The 21,052-nt window shown below is 44.0% G+C and overlaps 1 protein-coding gene across 12 annotated transcripts in view; it reads right to left on the bottom strand.

Moving 5' to 3' along the window:
• RALY (RALY heterogeneous nuclear ribonucleoprotein) overlaps positions 1 to 21,052 on the bottom strand; it is an 86,912-nt gene that overhangs the window by 25,269 nt on the left and 40,591 nt on the right. The gene's annotated exons all lie outside the window — the stretch shown is intronic.

Below are 21,052 nucleotides of genomic sequence, written 5' to 3'. Positions count from 1 at the left end.
ACTACCTGGGGTTCAAATCCCAGCTCTGCTATATGTTGGCTGTATGATGCTGGGTAAATGACTTAACCTCTCTGTGCCTGGTTTTCTCATTTGTAAAATGGGAATAATATTACAGTACTTTCTCCATAAGGCTGTTGTGAGAATTCAATGAGATAGTGTTAAGATAATGCAAGTTAAATGCTCAAGAATTTTCTAAATGAAAATGGTATTACTATTGCCCCCATCTAACAGACAGCTCAAAATATACTCTAAACATGAGTAAGATTAAGAGAGAGACAGCTTCATCAATAAAGTACGACTGGAACCAGTTTCTTTCTCTTTTTCCTTGAGATAGTCTCACTCTGTCACCCAGGCTGGAGTGCGACCTCGGCTCACTGCAACCTCCACCTCCCAGGTTCAAGCGATTCTTGTGCCTCAGCCCCCCAAGTAGCTGGGACTACAGGAATGCGCCACCACGCCCGGCTAATTTTTTTATTTTTAGTAGAGACAAGGTTTCACGACGTTAGTCAGGCTGGTCTCAAATTCCTGACCTCAAGTGATCCACCTGCCTTGGCCTCCCGAAGTGCTGGGATTACAGGCGTAAGCCACCATGCCCGGCCTGGAACCAATTTCTGATCTGGTGGTGTGGCTGAGGCCATGAGTGTTCTGAGTACAAACCCACGGATGCGATGTCCCTATAGAACACTCTTTGGGAAAGCTTTTGTTTCCCACCCTGTAGGCAGATCCAGCCACTCCCTCCTCTGGACCCAGATACTCTCTGCTGACCTCTACTGCAACATCTGCTGCACTTTTGTATTTACATATCTGTCTCCCTCCGTTAAATTCTGAACTCCTTGAAGGCAGAGACTGTTTTATTAATCTTTGCAATCCCAGCCTCCAGCATTACCCTGGCAACCAGTGAAATTTCTGCTAGTGAACAGGAGAAAGTATCCTAGGTGGGCGTTTTTCAGTAAATGGTTTCCCAAGGTATGTGACACAACAACTCCTTAACAGTGAACCTGGTAGCTGATGTTTGTGAAATGAGCTCAAGTTCCTCATCCATCAGCAGAATAGAAGGAGAGGCAAGACATTGATGAGACAGAAAATAAAGGAGAAGGCAGAGTGAGAAGCTGGGGGTCACTGGTGTCATTGTTCAGTATACTACAGGGAGCAAAGGCAATAAAAGCTTGAGTCTGCAGCCCAGAGACTACTGAATCTGGGCTTTCTGTAGTGGGGAGTATGTATAAGGACTGCAGCAAAGGCCAGAAAATGCCATCCTTGTCAGCATATCAATAGTGACAGAGATCCAGCCCTCCCTCTCTTTACTATCTGGTCACCCGGAGATGAAACCCAACCACTGGCCCCACCAAGCGATCTTAATGGAAAGAATACTGGGCAAAGAGTTAGGAGACCTTAAGTTGATCCCTGAGAATATATTAAAATTTTCAATTAATAAATATTTTTTGGCCACGCATGGTGGCTCACGCCTGTAATCCTAATAGTTTGGGAGGCCAAAGCAGGAGGACTGCTTGAGCTCAGGAGTTCAAGACCAGTCTGGGCAATATAGTGAGACTCTGTCTCTAAAAACAATTAAAAAATTAGCCGGGCATGGTGGTACATGTTTGTAGTCCCAGTTACTTGGGAGGGTGAGGTGGGAGGATCGCTTGAGCCCAGAAGGTTGACCCTGCAGTGAGCCATGACTGTGCCACTGCACTATAGCCTGGGTGACACAGTGAAGCCTTGTCTCAAAAAAAAAAAAAAAAATTATTGAACATTTACTAAATGTCGGCCTTGCACTAAGCACCTGTGAAAAGGGTCTATCACTAATTTGCTGTCAAACCCTGGACAACTCACCATCTCTTTTCTGAGCCTTAACGTCCTCATATGATATCTGGAAAAGAACCTCTATGTCACAGGATTGTGTTGAGATCAGATGTGCTTTGAACAATCTACCGTATAAACTTGCAAAGTTAAAGGTGGGTTTTTTGTTTGTTTGTTTTGAGATGGAGTCTCGCTTTGTCGCCCAGGCTGGAGTGCAGTGGCGCAATCTCGGCTCGCTGCAAGCTCCGCCTCCCGGGTTCACGCCATTCTCCTGCCTCAACCTCCTGAGTAGCTGGGGACTACAGGTGCCCGCCACCGCGCCCAGCTAATTTTTTGTATTTTTAGTAGAGATGGGGTTTCACCGTGTTAGCCAGGATGGTCTCGATCTCCTGACCTTGTGATCCGCCCACCTCGGCCTCCCAAAGTGCTGGGATTACAGGCGTGAGCCACCGCGTCCGGCCAAGGTGGTATTTTTGGGAGGGACATGGTGGCTCACACCTGTAATCCCAGCACTTTGGGAGGCCGAGGCGGGTGGATCACCTGAGGTCAGGAGTTCGAGATCAGCCTGGCTAACGTGGCGAAACCCCATCTCTACTAAAAATACAAAAAAATTAGCCAGGTGTGGTGGTGCATGCCTGTAGCCCCAGCTACTCAGGAGGCTAAGGCACAAGAATCGCTTGAACTAAGGAGGGGGAGGTTGCAGTGAGTCGCAATCGCGCCACTGCACTCCAGCCCCCATGGGTAACAGAGTGAGACTCTGTCTCAAAAAAAAAAAAAAAAGAAAAACTTGATCTGAACTAGAAGGCTTAGTAAAACGCAAGGATAGCCTCGCCAAATGCCAAAGCCAACTTCCTCTGCCATTGTCTGGATAGAAATCCAGCAGGATATTCCTACCCACTCAATTTTGTGATGGAGATGGTGACAGAGGAGCAGAAATTTGACACATTCTCTTCAAACCCCTCTAAGATCTTTTTTATATTACTGGTGTCAGAGCTTAGTTCTCAGTAGGAGCTGGACTGTGGGCCTACTGGATGACTCCCCCAGATGTAACTCAAACCTCTTACAGCAGGAAGAACAGAGTTCGACTTTGCAGGGTAAGGGCACCTTTCCAGTTACTGAGATAATTACCTGACCCCTGGTCCTTCAACTGTTTGGAAACATCTGATGGCCATTAAGCCTGTTTTTTCCTCATTTTCCTGCCTACTGGGATAAACACATCAAAACAGAAAGCTTGACGCTCTAACAATGCTCTCTGATTAGTGGTTTGCAGGATCCTCTGTAATTTTAGGATTTGCTGGCTAGAAAAGGAACAATGATGGAGTACAAATTATAATGTGGCCTAGGAAAGAGTTAGGCACCCTGAGATTTAGACTTGGTTCTGCCATGGGCTGTAGACCTTGGTTAGAGACCTTAAGCTTGCCTCATCTTAAAAATTAAAGAACTGGACTGAGTCTGTTACATGAAATCTTCCATGGAAAACCAGGGTTCCTCAAGACGTTAATGAGAGTTCCTCAAAAAAGGGGCTCCAAGGTCAAATAAGAGGAGGAAATTTGGCATATTCCACTCTCAACTCGTTCCGAAGAGACACACATAAGGGTCTGAGAAGTCAGCAGTAAAGAAATGTACTTATTAGCATTATTCAATCTGATATTTCCCAAATTATTAACATCTCTTCTGAGGAAGACACAATTTGAGGAAGACACACTGGGACAGATCTCTAGGGTCCCTGTCAGCTCTAACCTACTGTGATTTGCATCAGGAGTACTTAGCCAGTGCCTGGAGCACCCTGCTTCCCTTCTTATCCAGTTCTCTTAACCTAGTGAGGCACTTAAATGATACTCTGGTTAATGAGAATTTATTATATGTAGTCCATTTTACTGCAGTGAAAGTATCAATTTTCAAAGACTCAGAAAACAATATACTGCAAACACTATCCTATGAGATAGGACACCTGCAGTTACTGAGCTCCTAACACGTGTTCTGTACTGTGCTAGCATTTTCCATTAATTATATATCATTAAATCCATACACAATCATAAGGAGTGGACATTGTTATCCTCGTATTACAGAGAAGGAAACTGAGCTCAGAGAGGCCAAATAACTTGCCCAAGGTCACACAACTAGAAAGTGGCAAGCACCAGATTTCAAACCCAGGAGTACTCATTTTCCAAATCATCGTTCTGTTTTGGGCTCTGCCACCATGACTATTAGATGGTCCCTAACTCTCTTTAAAGCTCCCTGGGCCTTAATTTTCTCAACTATCAAGTGGGAATAGTAATCCTTACACTGCTTCCCTCACAGAGTTGCTCTAAGGTTCAAAAGCAGTAACACGTATGAAAGGGGTCTGTAATATATACAGATGTGAATATTAGGAGCATCTGAAACATTATGAATAAACGTTGCTATTTCTGTTCATGAATTCTAAGCTGTTTGTTCTTGCAAGGTTCCCAATCATCCCTTCCCAAATAGTGCTGCTTAAAATTTTCATTAGGATTTTGAATAAACAGGAAATATGTCCATTTCTCACAGTATTGACTACTTGCTAGGCTGTCTGATAGACTCACACTAAATTGCCAATCTGCTTCTTAGGAGTCAGGGTGAAAACATCGGAGTGCATAAGAGCCTGGTGGGAGGCCTATGAGCCAGGAGTTATCTGGATAGAAATGTCACACTGGCTGTGGGGCTAGACTCCTTACCATCATCTTGGAACATGCCTGGGAAATAGGTCCAAAGGGTCATTTGGACAGCAAATCCTAGCAACCTCTGTATGAGATCTGTCCAGGAGACTAACCCCATTATATTGGATGGCAAGACGGGGAGGTGACTGGAAATGAGAAATGGGACCAGGCTGACCAGCTACATTCTCCTTTGAGAGACTACCCTGACAAGGGCCTAGGCACAGACACAGAAGTATTTGGGTGCAGGACTCTCAATTCATCCTTTAAGCCTGCCTGAGATCACATCCTCGTAACATTGCTGTGGCCATCTGCTCCCTCTAGTTTCTGGCAGATTAAGGCCAAAAACAACAGCAAAGCATTTTTGGATCAAGGTCCTGACTGCAGACAGAGAAGTAAATAACACAAGTCCCTGTTCTTAAGTAAGGTACTAGACCAAGATGGTTTGAGACTAACCATCTTGAGGCTCTCTTGCACAGCAAAGTCTCTGGCACATGGGTTCTATTCAAGGATTGTTTGAACTGAACTGAATCAAAGGAGCCTATATTCTGTAAGTTAAGAGCACCTGTTTGGTGTCAGGAGCCCAAGACTTCTAGATTCAGTCCTGGTTCTGGCATGTACAATTCAGGGACTCTGGACCCCAGTTTACCCATCTGTAAAGCACACTTTGTCTACCCCACAAGTTGCTATGAGTAGCCAACGAAATAGTGGCTCAGAGAGTGCTCTGTAAATGGCATGAGATGGAACAGCAGGAGCTGATGGGAGCACAGGAGTACACGATCTTAAAAGTTTAGAGTCCAGTCTGAAGAACACCTGAAATAAGCTCCTTTCTTTCTCCTCAGTCAGCTTAGATCTGCTTTTTATATAGAGTACACATTCTCTGCATTTCTAGAGACTGTGAAAAGGGGAAGACGGGGACAATTTGCCACTAAGGAGGGGACAGAAAGAAAGGCTGCCATCTTTATACTTTTCAAAATAATAGCATGGGATTTAGATTTATAATCCCAAATTTTGTTAATCAAAAGCTGTGAAACTACAAATAAGCCTCAACCTCTCTGTTTCCTCATCTGTACACTGTGGGGAAATTTCCTAAGTCATAAGATTGTAATTAAGGTTCAATGAATTGATGATGTCAAAAGTGTTTTGAAATCCACAAAATGCCAAACAAACGCCAATTATTACAAAGTTGTCTGTCTTCCCATCAGTTTATGAGCTACATAAGACAGTGGTTATTTACCATTTGACAGGTGAGATCATCAAAGCCCAGAGAAAGTGCTGAAAGTAACACACAGCTCAATTCTGACTTCCTACAGCAGAGGTAACTGTTCCTTTATTATAGGGGTTGTTAATTAGCCTGCTTGCCTCATTAAACTGACAGATCTCTGAGGGAGGGGACTACATACACCTTATGCGTTTTTGTACCCCAGTGCCCATCATGGCACATCTAAAAGATGTGAAGTGTTACTAGAACGATGACTAACATATTGGTAGCAGAAACGTAACTAGAACTCAGGACTCCTAATCCCAGGTCTAGGGTTCTTTACAACCACGCAGTGGCCCAAATCTCATAGACTCGACTCGCCTTAACATCTCGTATCTTCCTCAATTCCTCCACTCTAGCAAGATTCAACTTCCCCTTCAGAGCCTGGCTTTCACAGATGCCTTAACCTTCCTCATCTCTCCTTGCTGAGTTAATTCCTATCCCTCTCTCAGACGTGAGGCCTTTCTAATCTCTCCTAATACTGGATCAGGTATTTACTTTCCTCCATGGCTGTTTCGTTATCACAGACTCCTGGCACACAGAATGTGTTAAAAGTATCTGTTGAAGGCTGAATGAATGAAACACTGGGTGTAGAAATCCAAAGGTGATGCAAAGAAAATATTCTTGACCTGGAAGTCATGCAGCCTGACTGATTCTAATTCTAACTCCACTACTAATGTGTTCGTGACCTTGAGCAAGTCCTAGTTCTTCTTTGGACCATCTATAAATAAGTTATACTGCATGATCTCAGAAGGTCCCTCCATTGTTAAAAGCACATGAGACTTAGACTCATATGAAGTCCTAGGGGTGAGGAGATTCTTTTTTTTTTTTTTTTTTTTTTTTTGAGACAGAGTCTGGCTCTGTCGCCCAGGCTGGAGTGCAGTGGCCGGATCTCAGCTCACTGCAAGCTCCGCCTCCCGGGTTTATGCCATTCTTCTGCCTCAGCCTCCCAAGTAGCTGGGACTACAGGCGCCCGCCACCTCGCCCGGCTAGTTTTTTTGTATTTTTTTAGTAGAGACGGGGTTTCACCGTGTTAGCCAGGATGGTCTCGATCTCCTGACCTCGTGATCCGCCCGTCTCGGCCTCCCAAAGTGCTGGGATTACAGGCTTGAGCCACCGAGCCCGGCCAAGGTGAGGAGATTCTAAAGCCAGCTATATGCTCCATAGTATAGAAGGCCCAACACTCTCATCCCCCCAGGAGCACGAGACACACGACTCTGCTGTCAGCAGCCTCCCAGTCCGTTGGTTTACTTAATTCCTCTTGATGAAGTGCCAAGAATAAATTGTAGGTGAGCAGCAGAGCATTTTAATGAGTCCAGAGCCTAATGAATCTTTTCCTTCCTGTGTCAATTAGAATTTCAAAGCTAGGATCCCCAAGGACCAATTTATTGGGAACAGAGAGAAGAAGCCTTTTGTTCATCAGCAGCTCCTGAGCTACCTGCTCTGCTCCTGTATCTCTGCTGTGTAACAATCCTGCTTACTCAGATACAACTCTGAGGCAAAGGTGGGGTTGGGGGTTGGTCAGGGAATCAGAGCAGTGCTGACGTTACTGCTACCTGCTAGAGATACTGGTCTTCAAAGAGCTAACAGTCACAGATCACCAGGCTATTCACCCAGCTAAGTATCTGGCATTGTGTGGTACCTATTTACCTAAGTTATTTTAAATCCTCACAACCTCAAAAGCAGATATCAACCACGCCATTTTACAGAAAAGGAAAAAGAGGATCTGAGAGATAAAGAAAGGATCAGCCTAAGGAACACAATTATTACAGTAAATGTCAGAGAAGCATTTGAATTCAGGTCTGTGTGACTCCGAAGACTAAAGCTCTATCAAACCAATACAACCCTGCCAGCAGCTGATGTGTTGAACGGCAGAGATGGCCCATGGTCAGCCATAGACACATTAGGCATTTGCCACCAACACACTGTCTTTTGCCCAGGCACATGCAAGAGTGGCTGTGTATCACCAGTCCTTCCACTGGGTGGAGCTGGCAATCCTCCATCCCCAGAAGATAATCTAAGCAGAGTCACCATCAACACTGCCCCCTGCTCCCACCTCAGAAATCTTTTGATTTATTTGATTTGTGAGGAATTTTCAATCCTTGATCTAATGGTTCCCATGCACCCAGCTCTCCACCTCCCATACTGTCCGCTCTAAGTCACACAGGGCCAGCCCAGGTGCTACTGCTCTGTACTCAACAAAGATACATTTTCCAAGGTGAGCAGATAAGCAAGTCAGGTTTCCAAATGTAACTAGTGTTGAATTTTAGGGCTCTAGCGGAAAAAACACATTAAGGGCAGAGGTCAAGACCGGGCACGGTGGCTCACGCCTGTAATCCCAGCACTTTGGGAGACCAAGGCAGGAGGATCACCTGAGGTCCGGAGTTCGAGACCAGACTGACCAACATGGAGAAACCCCATTGCTACTGAAAATACAGTATTAGGTATGGTGGTGCATGTCTATAATCCCAGCTACTCGGGAGGCTGAGGTAGGAGAATCACTTCAACCCAAGAGGTGGAGGCTGCGGCGAGCCAAGATCGCACTATTGCACTCTAGCCTGGGCAACAAGAGTGAAACTCCACCTCAAAAAAAAAAAAAAGAAAAGAAAAGAAAAAAAGAGTGGAGGTCAAGTAGCTTGTCCAAGTTTATACAGTTAGAAAATCACAGAGCAACAACTGGAACACAGGTATATACTGAATTCTAACCTGGCCTCTATCTACATACAACAAGAATAACACCAATATATAAAAAATGAGATCAGTGCTTTTTAAAAATTAACTTTTTATTTGGCGACAACTATGGAATCACATGCAGAGTTAAGTGCCTTTGAAAAGTACTGGACACTTAGCAAAGTGCCGGTCACACAGAATCCCTCCCAAGAAATGTTACCTATTAGGTATTAGGAAAAAGGGAAAGGGCATTCAGAAGGCACCTTTGAGGAGGAGTAAGAGGTTCTCTTTACCCAGTGCTTAAAGTATGTACACATACAATACCTTAAATAATCCTTCCAAGAACCCCACAAAGCAGGTATTAGTAGCCTCATTTACAAACAGGAAAACCACTCTCAGAAGTCAAGTTGTCTAAGATTTCTTTGGTCCCAGCATGTGCCAAAGCTGGGATTCAAATCCAACTATATCCAACTCCAAACTTTATCCTCTTTCCACATTGCTTCTTTGGAGATAAGACTGGGGCTGGGCTTCAAAGACAAGCCTCCTGGATACAGACCAGTGGTTAAGAGTAGGCTGCCAGTTCAGGTGTGGGAATAATAGCATGAGCAAGGATGCAGAGTTAGCAACATGTCTTTGCAGAGGGTAGTAGTTCAAAGACACTGGCCTGAATCAAACAGTAAATTCACATGACAAAGACCAAATAAAACGCTAAAGTGAGGGCAGGTGGCAGAGGGTCCTGGAATGCTACTAGCTGCTTGTGTCAATTACGTGGGTCACAACTTGATTCCCTTCCGCTGGAAACTGTAAGAAAAAGGGAACAGCACACAGAAAATGAAGAGCCAGACACCAGACAGCAAGAGAACTGGGGAAAGGAAATCAAGTTCTACTCCTAACTAGGTAAGTAGCCTTGGGCAGGCCAATTTCCCTCTCTGGATTTCTAATACCAGGGATTGAACTAAAAGATGTCCAAGGACCACTCTAGCCATGACCTTCCAGAAATCACTCTATTACCAAGTCATGTGAGCAAATGTAGGTCTGAGAAATAACAGAGCTGCATGAGGGAGATGAAAATGAAGGTATTAAATGGGATTCAAGTTAATCTTGGCCAGAAGACAGAAGATAGCAGGGAGCAAAGGCAGGGAGGCTGAACCAGAACCATACCAATCCTGGCCTGGCTCTTAATTTGCTGTGTGATCCTGGCTACATGTCAACCTCATTTCCTCATCAGCCCAGTGGACTTCGGGGCCCTATGTTCTGGCCTCAGCTGCCCACTCTCCAACCTTATCTCCTGCCTCTTTCCTCTTTACTGCTGCTGCTCCAGCCACACTGGCTGCCTTCTAATTATTCTACAAACATGTTCTTGCACCAGGGCCTTTTCACCTGCTCTTCTTTCAGCTGGTAATGATCTTCCTCCTTAGAGAGGTCTACTCTGGCCACTTTTTAACACTTTACTCCTGCTTATCTTTCTTCATAATGCATATGGAATTACATAATTGATTTACTAATTTTTTTATTGTCTCCCCCATTAAAACAAGTTCTATGCTGGGCACAGTGGCTCACACTTGTAATCCCAACACTTTGGGAGGCTTCCGAGGCAGGAGGATCGCTTAAGCTCAAGACATTGAGACCATCCTAGGCAACAAAGAGAGACCCTGGTTCTATAAAAAAAATTTTAAAATTAGCTAGGTGTAGTGGTGCACGCCTGTAGTCCCAGCTATTCAGGAGGCTGAGGTAGGAGGATTGCTTAAGCTCAGAAGGTCAAGGCTGCAGTGAGCCATGATCACGCCACCACACTCCAGCCTGGGTGACAGAGTGAAACCCTGTCTCAATAAATAAATAACAAGATCCATGAAGGCAGTCCTTGTTTTGTTCACTACTGTATCCCAGTTCTATGGGCAGTATCAGGCATCTGCTGAATGGATAACTGAATGTACGTAAGTATAAACACTGTCCCTAAGGTCCCTTCCAATGCTGGCTTTCTGTGACTAACATATCGGCTTGTGGGACTGGGGAACATCTCAGGAGTTCCAAGCCTAGGTAAGCTTAGGTCCAATCTGTCTTTCTGGCTTCAATTTTTGATATTTGCTTGGCCTCAATGGTTCTTCAAATGTTAACACACATGCCAGGTGTGGTTGCTCACGCCTGCAATCCCAGCACTTTGGGAAGCCGAGGCAGGTGATCACCTAAGGTTGGCAGATGACCTGAGGTTGGGAGTTCGAGACCAGCCTGACCAACATGGGGAAACCCGTCTCTACTAAAAATACGAAATCAGCCAGGTGTGGTGGCGCATGCCTGTAATCCCAGCTACTAGGGAGGCTGAGACAGAAGAATCACTTCAACGCAGGAGGTTGCAGTGAGTCGAAATCACACCATTGCCGCTCCAGTCTGGGCAACAAGAGCAAAACCCCATCTCAAAAACAAAAACGGTAAGGCACATACTAACACAGAGCTACATACTCGTACAAATAGACAAATATATATCACCTAATTAATGAAGTATTACTGTATGCTATGTGTGAAACACAGTACATACACAATAGCCTCCGATATTAGGTCCTTCAGAGTTTGACCCCAACTTACTTTGGTAACTTTAACCCTAACCACAGTCCTATTCCTGAACTCTTATACTCTGGCTACAATGGACTGTTTTCCCTTCTCTGAAACACACACATAAGCTTCTGTGCCTCTGTCCTCACTGGTCTCTCTGCTTAGAAGTTACAGTCTCCCCTTTACAATTACCAAATGCCTCATCTTTGAAGTCCAATTCAAATATTACCTCTTCTGGGAGGTATTCCTTCATCTCTCAGGTAGTGGTCCCCTCCAAGCTCCTAAAGCACTCTCCATGTTTCCATTCAAAGTGATTATCGCTCTAGCCTACTTACTTTACCTTCCTGTCCTTCATCAACTACAGGCTCCAAAACCCTTAACCATGTGTTTGGTTACTCCTTATTCCTAAGACTTATTTCTGTGCCCAGCACAAAGGTTTACTAAATTAAATCTTAACACGGCCCCACAACAAAGAATGCTTCCTAACCTTCATATTGTCCCAAAGATGGTTTCTCTAATATTCCTACCCACTAGTATGAACCCCTATGGAACAGGGTATGAGAAGAGGGTTGGAGAAAGGACTGGAAAGAACAGGGAGAAAGAGTCTTTGCAGAACCTCAAATTTCATGCTACTAAGATTAGATTTTAGAGGTTTCATGAGCAAGGAAGTCATAGGAATAAGATCTGTGTCTTAAAAGCTATGGAGAGAGAAAAGGTTGTATTTCAGGGTGAAGACTAGACACGGAGCGGCAAGTGAGTTGATAATTAAAACACTGCCAGAGACAGATTATTAAGATCTAGCCCTGGGTGGTAGCAGTGGGGATGGAAAGATGGACAAAACATGTTCAGAGACAAAACCACATAATGAAAGTAGCTGCTTATTCTGAGTAGAACTGGCTCTGCACATAACATAAACTTCTTCCAAATGGAAATCTGTAACCTCTTTGCATCCAAGATGGTCCTGAGGGTGAGACCACAAGCAAGAAAAGAGCCTCCTTGAACAGGGGAAGAAAAAGAAGCAAGTCTAGGGTTAGCAAAGGCCAAATTCCAGGCCACTGAGCAGGGCTGCAAGGAGAGCGAACTCAAGATCTTGCTGATGGCTGCTGACTGCAGAAACCTTAGTAAAGAGGTCAGGTCTGTTCCCTGAGCAGAAAGCTGCCTTCCTGGGTTGGGATGGCTCTAGCTGGCTTTAACACAAGAGGTTCTGATCATTTTCAGTGGTTGTATGTTAAGGAAAATTATCCAAAAATTGGAAGGCAAAAAGATGATTGTGTGACCACTTAAAGTCATGTTAGACACATTGTTTATTATGAACGGAGTCATCTGACACTCTTGGGAAACGGAATTTTGTTATTCTTCACAAATGATTAGGGTCCAAATGTTTTAAAACTCTGCAGTTAGAGGTTAATGTGTAAAAAACTAAGAAGGTATACCTTTTATATGCAGACAAAATAATTTCAAAGGTTATATTTTCATCAGGGCACTAACCAAAACAATCTTATTTCAGCAGTCCTTCTTTCATTAACCACCTAAATCCAGTTTCGCAGCTATTCTACTTCTGCTGGTTTCCACATTAAACAATTAAACAAAACTTGACACACGCTCACTCTATGTATGAAAATTATGCCCTGACCGAGGCACACACATTCACAAGCCTGCCTACCTCACAAGAACCAGATGTCATGAGGCAAGAGAAGCCTGACACCCAGGCACAGGATGCTAGTCAAGTGTTAGAAGTGGTCACTTAACAAAATGACATAATGACATAGGATAGTAAAAAGGACACAAGGCAGAGAGTCAGGGCACCTGCCACTAATTCACTCTGTGACCCTGGCACATTATTCTCCTTTGCTGGGCTTCAATTTAACAATGATAAAATGGGAAAGTTGATTCAGGTCAGTGTCGTTTTACAAACTGTGATCCTGGGAACCCTGAAGTTTAAGACAGCTGCCTCGGGGGGTTGTCTTTGTTTGGTAAGGGTAGTGGCGAGGCTGAGCTACTAGGCCTCTTGCTGCTGCTTCAGCCAAAGCAGCTGTGTTTGGTAGTGGGTTTTTTGTTTTTTTTTTTTTTAAGACGGTGTCTTGCTCTGTTGCCCAGGCTGGATTGCAGTCTCGATCTCGCCTCACTGCAATCTTCACCCACTCCGGCTCAAGCGATCCTCCCACCTCAGCCTCCCAAATAGCTGGGATTACAGACTTGTGCCACCATGTCTAGCTAATTTTTGTATTTTAGTAGAGACAGGGTTTTGCCATGTTGACCAGGCTGGTCTCGAACTCCTTACCTCAGATGATCCACCTGCCTCGGCCTCCCAAAGTGCTGGCATTACAGGCATGAGCCACCGCACCCAGCCAGAAGCTCTGTTTTGGATTTATATGTTTTTAAAAAGGGCTACTATGTAAACTTGATGACTGTCAATTAAGGTCCCTTCCCACTCTGATATCCTAAAATTCCATGATTTTATGGCAACTGACCCTGGGGAAAATACAGAGACAAAAAATATCTCCTATCACCCTGTGCCTAAAAATAACACCCTATAAGGGTTCAAAGTAAGTCCTTAGCAATTGAGTATGAATGAGTGAGGAGGGGGACAAGAGGGCAGAGGAAGGCTCAGAAAAAGAGACTAAGGGCCTGCTCCTTTTGCAACTGGAGACTGGGTAGGTCCAACGCCAGGGAGAAAACCCTCTCAGGGAAGACTTAGCCTCACTGGCATTATCAAGACTAAAGATTTGGACTCTAGCCCCTCGCTCTGTCACATAAAGGCAGATTCCTTCAGTTTCTTCACAGTACGGTTTCTTGAAGGTAAATTGCTTTGCAAACTGTTGAGTACAGATTTGAGAACCTATCAGAACAATCTTAGTCCTAACATCTTTTGTGTGTGCATGTCTTCCACTCCTGCCAGGTCCCTGGAGGAGACTTATCACAGTTGAGGAGTACAGACCCTTTCCCTTTCCTTCCCTGTACTTCAGAGTTGGGCATACAAGTAGGGGATATTGCTTGAAATACTCTCTCCATTCAACTTTGAAAAGGACAAATATACTTTTCACTAGGGACTCAGTTCCATGATCACGATGGAAACATGGCCTCTCTCACTTAGTGCTTGGATCTCTGGGCTCTATACCTGGGTTCTGGAGAAGCTGGTTTGAGGCACAGAGTGCAGAAACTCTCAGGAAAATACACTGAAGGCATGGAAGACATTCCTATTACACTCAGGGCACCAAACGCCTCTTCTTGGGTACTCCCAAACACTCTACACTCCTGGAAGGGAGGCCAGGGAGGTAGTGTGATACTCAGGAAAGAGCTTACCTTACGGCTTAGTCGATAGGGTCAGGACTCAGTTCAAACTCTAGTTCTTTTAGAGACTAGATATGGCTTCAGTAAATTCATTCACTTCACTGAGCCTCAGCTTTCCCCTCTGGAGCTATTAATAGCTTAATGAGTTATAAAGATTAAGGGAGATAATCTATTTAAAGTACCTGTCACAATACCTGGCACACAGTATGCACACAATAAATGTTACTCAAGAGGGAAAGGGCAAACTAGCGAAAGTTTGAATGTGATTCACATGATAGGTAGGGAAGACTCGGGGATGAACCCCAGCCAGTAGCAGATCAGAGCTGTGAGTGGCTCAGAATGGGAATGGGCTGATTTGGAGAGTGTTGTGCTTTTCTAAGAGCATCTGGATCCTGTACCAGCCAAAGCAAATCAAACAGGAGTGCTTATGGAGCGCTTGTTTCTAAAACAAGTACGGGCTGTGTTATTGACACACGCCACAGGGGAATTGAGAGGGCTGTTGGCGGAGATGTTAAAAAAGCTGACATGCTTTCAGTTCCAATCTTTGCTACCATATCCATATGGGCACAACTGACCTTGGCTCTAGAGGGGGAAAAAACTCTGGAACGAGACACAAGAGATTTGGATTTGGGTGAGAACCTGAACCTGACTTCACCTCTTGGGCCTCAGTTTTTTTCTGTCCTCTTCTCATTGCACTTTTTTTTTTTTTTTTGAGATGGAGTCTCACTCTGTTGCCCAGGCTGCAGTGCAGTGGCAAGATCTCTGCTCACTGCAACCTCCGCCTCCTGGGTTCAAGCGATTCTCCTGCCCCAGCCTCCCAAGTAGCTGGGATGACTTGCACATGCCACCGCGCCCAGCTAATTTTTGTATTTTTAGTAGAGATGGGGTTTCACCATGTAGGCCAGGATGGTCTCAACCTCTTGACCTCGTGATCCTTCCTCCTTGGCCTCCCAAAGTGCTGGATTACAGGCATGAGCCACCATGCCCAGCCCATTATTGTACTTTTAAATGATGATGATATGGTTCAGAAAGATTAAGCTAACACTGGCAGGAATTTGAATTCAGGGTCAGCTGTCAAGCCTGTAGTCTTTCTTCTCTGTTGCATTATCTCTCAGTGTTAAATGAGGGAGTAGGATCAGGTGAACCAAGGCATCTCTAGATGAAAATTGAATGGCCTGAAATTATAGTTTCAAGAGCATTCTGAATACTCTAGGGCTAGACAAACCCTGTCTGGTTAAAAAGCCTTCTCATAAATGAAATCCTCAGTACCAAAGGCAAAAACGAGAGTACAAACACAAGAGCCAGAAAAAAGGGGCCAATGACATTTCAGAAAGTTAGTCCTGAAGAGGCCCTTGAAGAATACAATGCCTAACTCATTTTTACAGATGGGGATATGGAGGATGCAAAGAGAAGCAGCTTGACTGGGAACATCCAGTGAGTGGGTGATAGAGCACAATCTGGGTCCTATGCCTCATGGCCCCTCTCTCACACTTGCTAGCTACTCAGTTTCCAACCTTCTAGGCCATTATGATTTTCTTTTTGACATTTGTTTTCCAAATGCTGGGTGACAGGCAGGTCACTGCCCTGCAGCAGACTCCCAGCCACTTCTAACACCTTACTATAGATAGTGGCTCTTTGTTTTTAACTGGTCCTGCTGCAGGCTTAAGCAGGACCGAAGCTGAGACTTCTCTTGGGTCCCTGTTGACTCTTTAATCTTTTTGGACCACAGACCAATGTGCCTTTGGAGACACAGAACAGGAAGAAACATCAGCAATTATGGACCAACTTTCCACCTCATTCCCTGTTTGCAGAACTGAGGAAAAAGAGGCCCAGGTATAAAATGCTTTCCCAGGTTTGAGTCAGTAGAACAGGGTTAAGAGCCTGGGTCGCCACACTCTCCTACTTCAATCTGACACTCAACACATGGTATCAGAATTTATTCCAATCACTAGTGATTGAACACCAAGCCAAGCCAGGTATTTTCTTCATCATCTCCTACTAGCAACACAATCGCTATATAAAGTAGGCATTACTTTATATGAGGAAACTACAGCTCAGACAAGTTAGTCACACAGAAAACAAATGTCAGATCAAGGTCCCAAATCTTGGTATTAAGAATACACACAATAATGGGAAAGATGCAGTTACTTAACCTTCCTAAAGACGAGTTATGTCACAGATATCTTTTATCTTGTACCTCTTGCCCTATGTACTCAGAATGGTTGACTCTTGACAGATTATGTTAATTGGGGATACGGGAGGTGGCAATGAGGGGAAGGATGGATAGTGGAGACTCAAATAATACAATGACAGATAATTCCAAAGAAGCAATTTCTGCTTTGTGTTAATGGGGTAAAGTAGGTTTTGAACGCCCCTCAATCTGTCCCATTCAGTAAGTCCCCTTTATTCACTTCTTACTCATCTCAAAGTTCTAGAACCACCATTGCTCACAGACCATGGTTTCTTGAGCTTTGTTATCCAGCTTAGATTTTGTTCTCTTGGCCATGTTCTTAGGCTCAGGACCCTGTCTCACTGCCACAGCCAAAATCCCTAGAACTGCCCTCCAGTTAATCTAACCTATAGGTCCCTCTCCTGTTTGGCTGTTCTGCTCTGGCCTGCTGCTCCAAAGGGACAAAAGGATCTTCTTTAGTTTTAATGAAAACTGGGGAAGGAAGCAGGGGAACCCAGGACCTCATAGCGCTCAGAGCCCTTTGCATGCGATTCCTTTCCCCCAAGCAAGCTGTAGGTTATTGCTTTGCTATGACAGCAATCCTCAAGCAAGCCAGCTGCTTCTGGAACCAAAGTAATAAAATATGGCCAAAATCCTTGGGTGGAGAGTGAATAGGAACAGCTGTTTCTTACATGAGCTGCTCTGGCAGCCTCCCCCTCAGATCCCCGCTCCTCCACAGAATTCTCTAGGAGCCATCTGATGATTACACTGGCAGACAATGAGTCTCCTGCCCTTTCTAAGCCACCAGGTCCACCTTGGTCAAACATTCATCCCCGTATCTTGAAGGACAATGATGCACTGCTACTGCTCCTAGACCTTCTCAGACTCTATCCCAGGTCCCCAACACTGTAATTACTAACATTAATAGTCTTGTACATTTGTACACTATCCAATGGTCTTATATAGCACTTATCTGAAATGTGCTTTACACAGTAGGCTGGGTAGAAACTATTATTCCTTGTTTATAGATGAGGAAACTAAAGGTCACGAGTAAGTCCCCAGCAAGCCCAGGCATTGCTCAGAGCCCCTCCCACCTCAATGTTACCTATGGCATCTGCACTGTAACCCTTATTTAATGGAATCAAATCTCTGCTTAGAATTTCAGTTGTAACAGGCAAAAGAGGTGTTCAGAAAGGTCCCCCAAAAGCCACTGTGAAGCCTCTGAAGTCCATGAGGCAGGCAGCTGTCTCTTCTAGCTCTTTATCAGGGAACCTTCCTCAGAAGCCTGGGAGGCCCTGGCTTGCCAAGTGTCACCTGACTTCCTGCTACACCACCCCCATATGTCTTACTCGAAGCTCAGCCTGCCTCACTGCCTGCCCAGTGCTGATTTCGGGGAGGTAGGGTCCAGGCTGCCAAGTGCTATGGGTCTAGCCCTAGCACTCTCTCTACTGGTAACACATATACATTGTAGGCCACTTGTCTTCCCTGTTGTTTCTGAATCAGGCCCCCTCTGAAGTTTGATATGTCTCCAGAGGCTACTGTATCAGAAGGAGCAAACTGACAGTCCACTAGTATAGTCAAGCCTGAAGAATTGTTTGGTTTGGGGTATACTGTGCCTCAAAATTCAATAAACTAATCCTTAAGAAACTAGAAAAGAGCAAACTAGACCCAAAGCAGCAGAAATTAGAAAATAATAAAAACACAAGTAAAAAAATCAATGGAAAAGAAAAACAATGAAACTAAAAGTTGGTTCTTTGAAAACACAAGCAAAATGAACAAACCTGTATCTAGACTGACCAAGAAAAAAAAAAAAAGACACAAATTACCAACAAATTAGACAACTTGGGTGAAATGGAAACATTCCTAAAATACACAAATTATCAAAAGTGACTCAAAAACAAATAGAAAATCTAAGTAGATTTAACAAGTAAGACATATGAATTAGTAATTTTAAACTCTTCCAACAAAGACAAGCCCAAGCCCATGTGGCTTCACTGATGAATTCTATCAAACAATTAAAGAAGAAATAATACCAATCCTTTACAAACTCTTTCAGAAAACAGAGGAGGAGGGATCAATTCATTCCATGAGGTCACCCTAATGCCAAAAGCAGATAAAGACCTAAGAAAACTACAGAACAGTATTCCCCAGCAAATCAAATCTAACTCCATATAAAAAGGATTATACACTACAACCATGTGGGATTTATTCTAGGAATGTGAAGTTGATTTAATATCTGAAAATCAATTAATGTAATGTCAATGTAGAATAAAGAACAAAGACCATAAAATCAACAAAATCTAACACCCATCCATAATGAAACCTCTTAATAAACTAGGAATAAAAGAGAACTTCCTTAGCCTGAACACCACACAATGGTGAAAGATGGAATACTTTCCTCCTAAAATTGGGAACAAGGTAAGGAAGGCTGTCTGCTCTTACCACATCTGTAGCCACATGGCCTCCTTTCGTTCCTCAGACACAACAAGCACGCTCTTATTTCACGACCTCTGAACTTGCTGAACTCTATGCCTAGAATGTTATTCCCCCAAAGATACACATAGCTCACTAATTCTTACATATTTTGGCACAAATTTTAATTTCTGAGAGGCCTTCCTTAATAATCCAGTGTCTCCCTATTCCCTTACCCTGCTTTATTTGTCTTCAGATTTATTTATCTGCTTTCCTCTAGTAGAACATAAACTACAGAGAAAAAACTATTCTATTCACTGCTACACCTCAAACACTTGAAACTGTGACTGGTATATGACAGACAATCCAATACTCACTGAATGAATAAATGTGTATCCTCAAAACGAAAAATGTCTATAGGAGAATGAATAAAAAGGAGTAGTGGGGGACTACTAGCTTAAGAGCCTGAGAAGGACCAGGGTTTTAGGTAGTGTGGGGAAAGAGCCAATGTAGGATATAATAGAAAAAAACTTGGTTTTCTGGAGCCAGATTCTTCTGGGTTCTAAGCTTAGCTCTTCTGATCACTGCTTACACGTCCCTCTCTAACTCTCAAGTAATTTATTAAATAAGAATATCACCACCTACCTCCCAAGTTGCTATGAAAATGAAATATATTTATGTAAAGCATTCAGTATAGTGTTTGATAATATATAGTAGACACTATAAATACTTAACATTTTCTGAAAACTTTGGCTTTCAAGAGGAACCCAAAACCACCACAGAATTACCCAGCCCCACCCTCATCTTACTGAGGGACATAGTTGTGGAGGTGCTGCTCCTAAATTAAGTGGCCTCCAGACTGTTGTTTTAACTTATTCTTCTTTCACTCTTCCCTTTTCAGTCAGCTTTCAGCTCTCACCCCTAGATGGTATTAATATAGCAGCTCTTCTCCCTTTTTTGATATGCTGCTTTTAATCTTATGGGGTTTTAGAAACCAAATACTAAACCTGTTACAACAATACGTAAAAATAAGAATAAATGGCCAGGCGCGGTGGCTCACACCTGTAATCCCAGCACTTTGGGAGGCCAAGACGGGCGAATCACAAGGTCAGGAGATTGAGACCACCCTGGCTAACACGGTGAAACCCCGTCTCTACTAAAAATACAAAAATTAGCTGGACATGGTGGCAGGCGCCTGTAGTCCCAGCTACACAGGAGGCTGAGGCAGGAGAAAGGTGTGAACGCAGGAGACAGAGCTTGTAGTGAGTGGAGATCGTGCCATTGCACTCCAGCCTGGGCGACAGAGTGAGACTCTGTCTCAAAAAAAAATAAAAATAAAAAATAAGAATAAATTAGCACTGTGCAAATACTTAAGGATGACAATGCTTTACTTCCCTCTTGTTTTTCAGTTGGACTCCGGAAAAATGAGGCTGTTAGATAAATAAGCTATTATATGGGTAGCTTATCATATATAAATGTATATATTATACACTGATTTAGATGGAATCGTTCATATTTTAAAAGTTAATAGTGGAGCTTCTTCACAGAGCAGTTGTTACAGGAAGCACGTAAAATCCAAGCTTGGCACCCAGGCCAGGGAAAGGCCAGAGCTGTAGAACTTTACATTAACAAGGCAAAAAGAAGTGGCAGCAAGAGTCTGGATATTCAGAGTACGAGGGAAGGTAGGGGTCAAAACCCTCTGTGCACTCTCAGGCAGATAGAAGAACAGAATATCCATTGTTAAAACCCAGTATGAAGAGAATGGTCTCCATCGTTGGTAAAGGGGGAGAACAAGATGGTAGAAAAACTGGAATGACCATGGCCTCCATAAAATGTGAGGCTACAGCACAAGAGACTTTTTCACTAGCAGTAAGCAGGGGCAGGCAGGGAACCTAGGGCCAAAGGAGTAATAGCCTTCTTCAAGAGATGACAGCAGGGAACGAGGCAACACCTCAGTGGAGTGCCGACTCCTGTTGGGATGGGCTCTTGGGAACTGCTGTAGTATCCTATGCCAGGGTTCATGAGTGCACTTAAACCTGCACTCTACAGCCCACACATTGCAAATCGTGGCTGCCTGTGCTACCTGGCTTTGTCATCTGTGCCAGGTCATCTGTGCCCTGGAATCCTCTTCCCTAAGGAAAAACTAAGCTATGGGTAGGGCCCACAAAAGAAAGGAGAGGAGGAGAAGGGCATAAGAGAAGATTTACAGTGAAAATTTCCAAAGGA

Source organism: Chlorocebus sabaeus, chromosome 2 (genome assembly GCF_047675955.1).
Source record: "Chlorocebus sabaeus isolate Y175 chromosome 2, mChlSab1.0.hap1, whole genome shotgun sequence".
In the NCBI taxonomy this organism is placed as follows: Eukaryota; Metazoa; Chordata; class Mammalia; order Primates; family Cercopithecidae; genus Chlorocebus; species Chlorocebus sabaeus.
The sequence above is the reverse complement of the archived record's forward strand: the minus strand, read 5'-3'. Positions and strand labels throughout refer to the sequence as shown.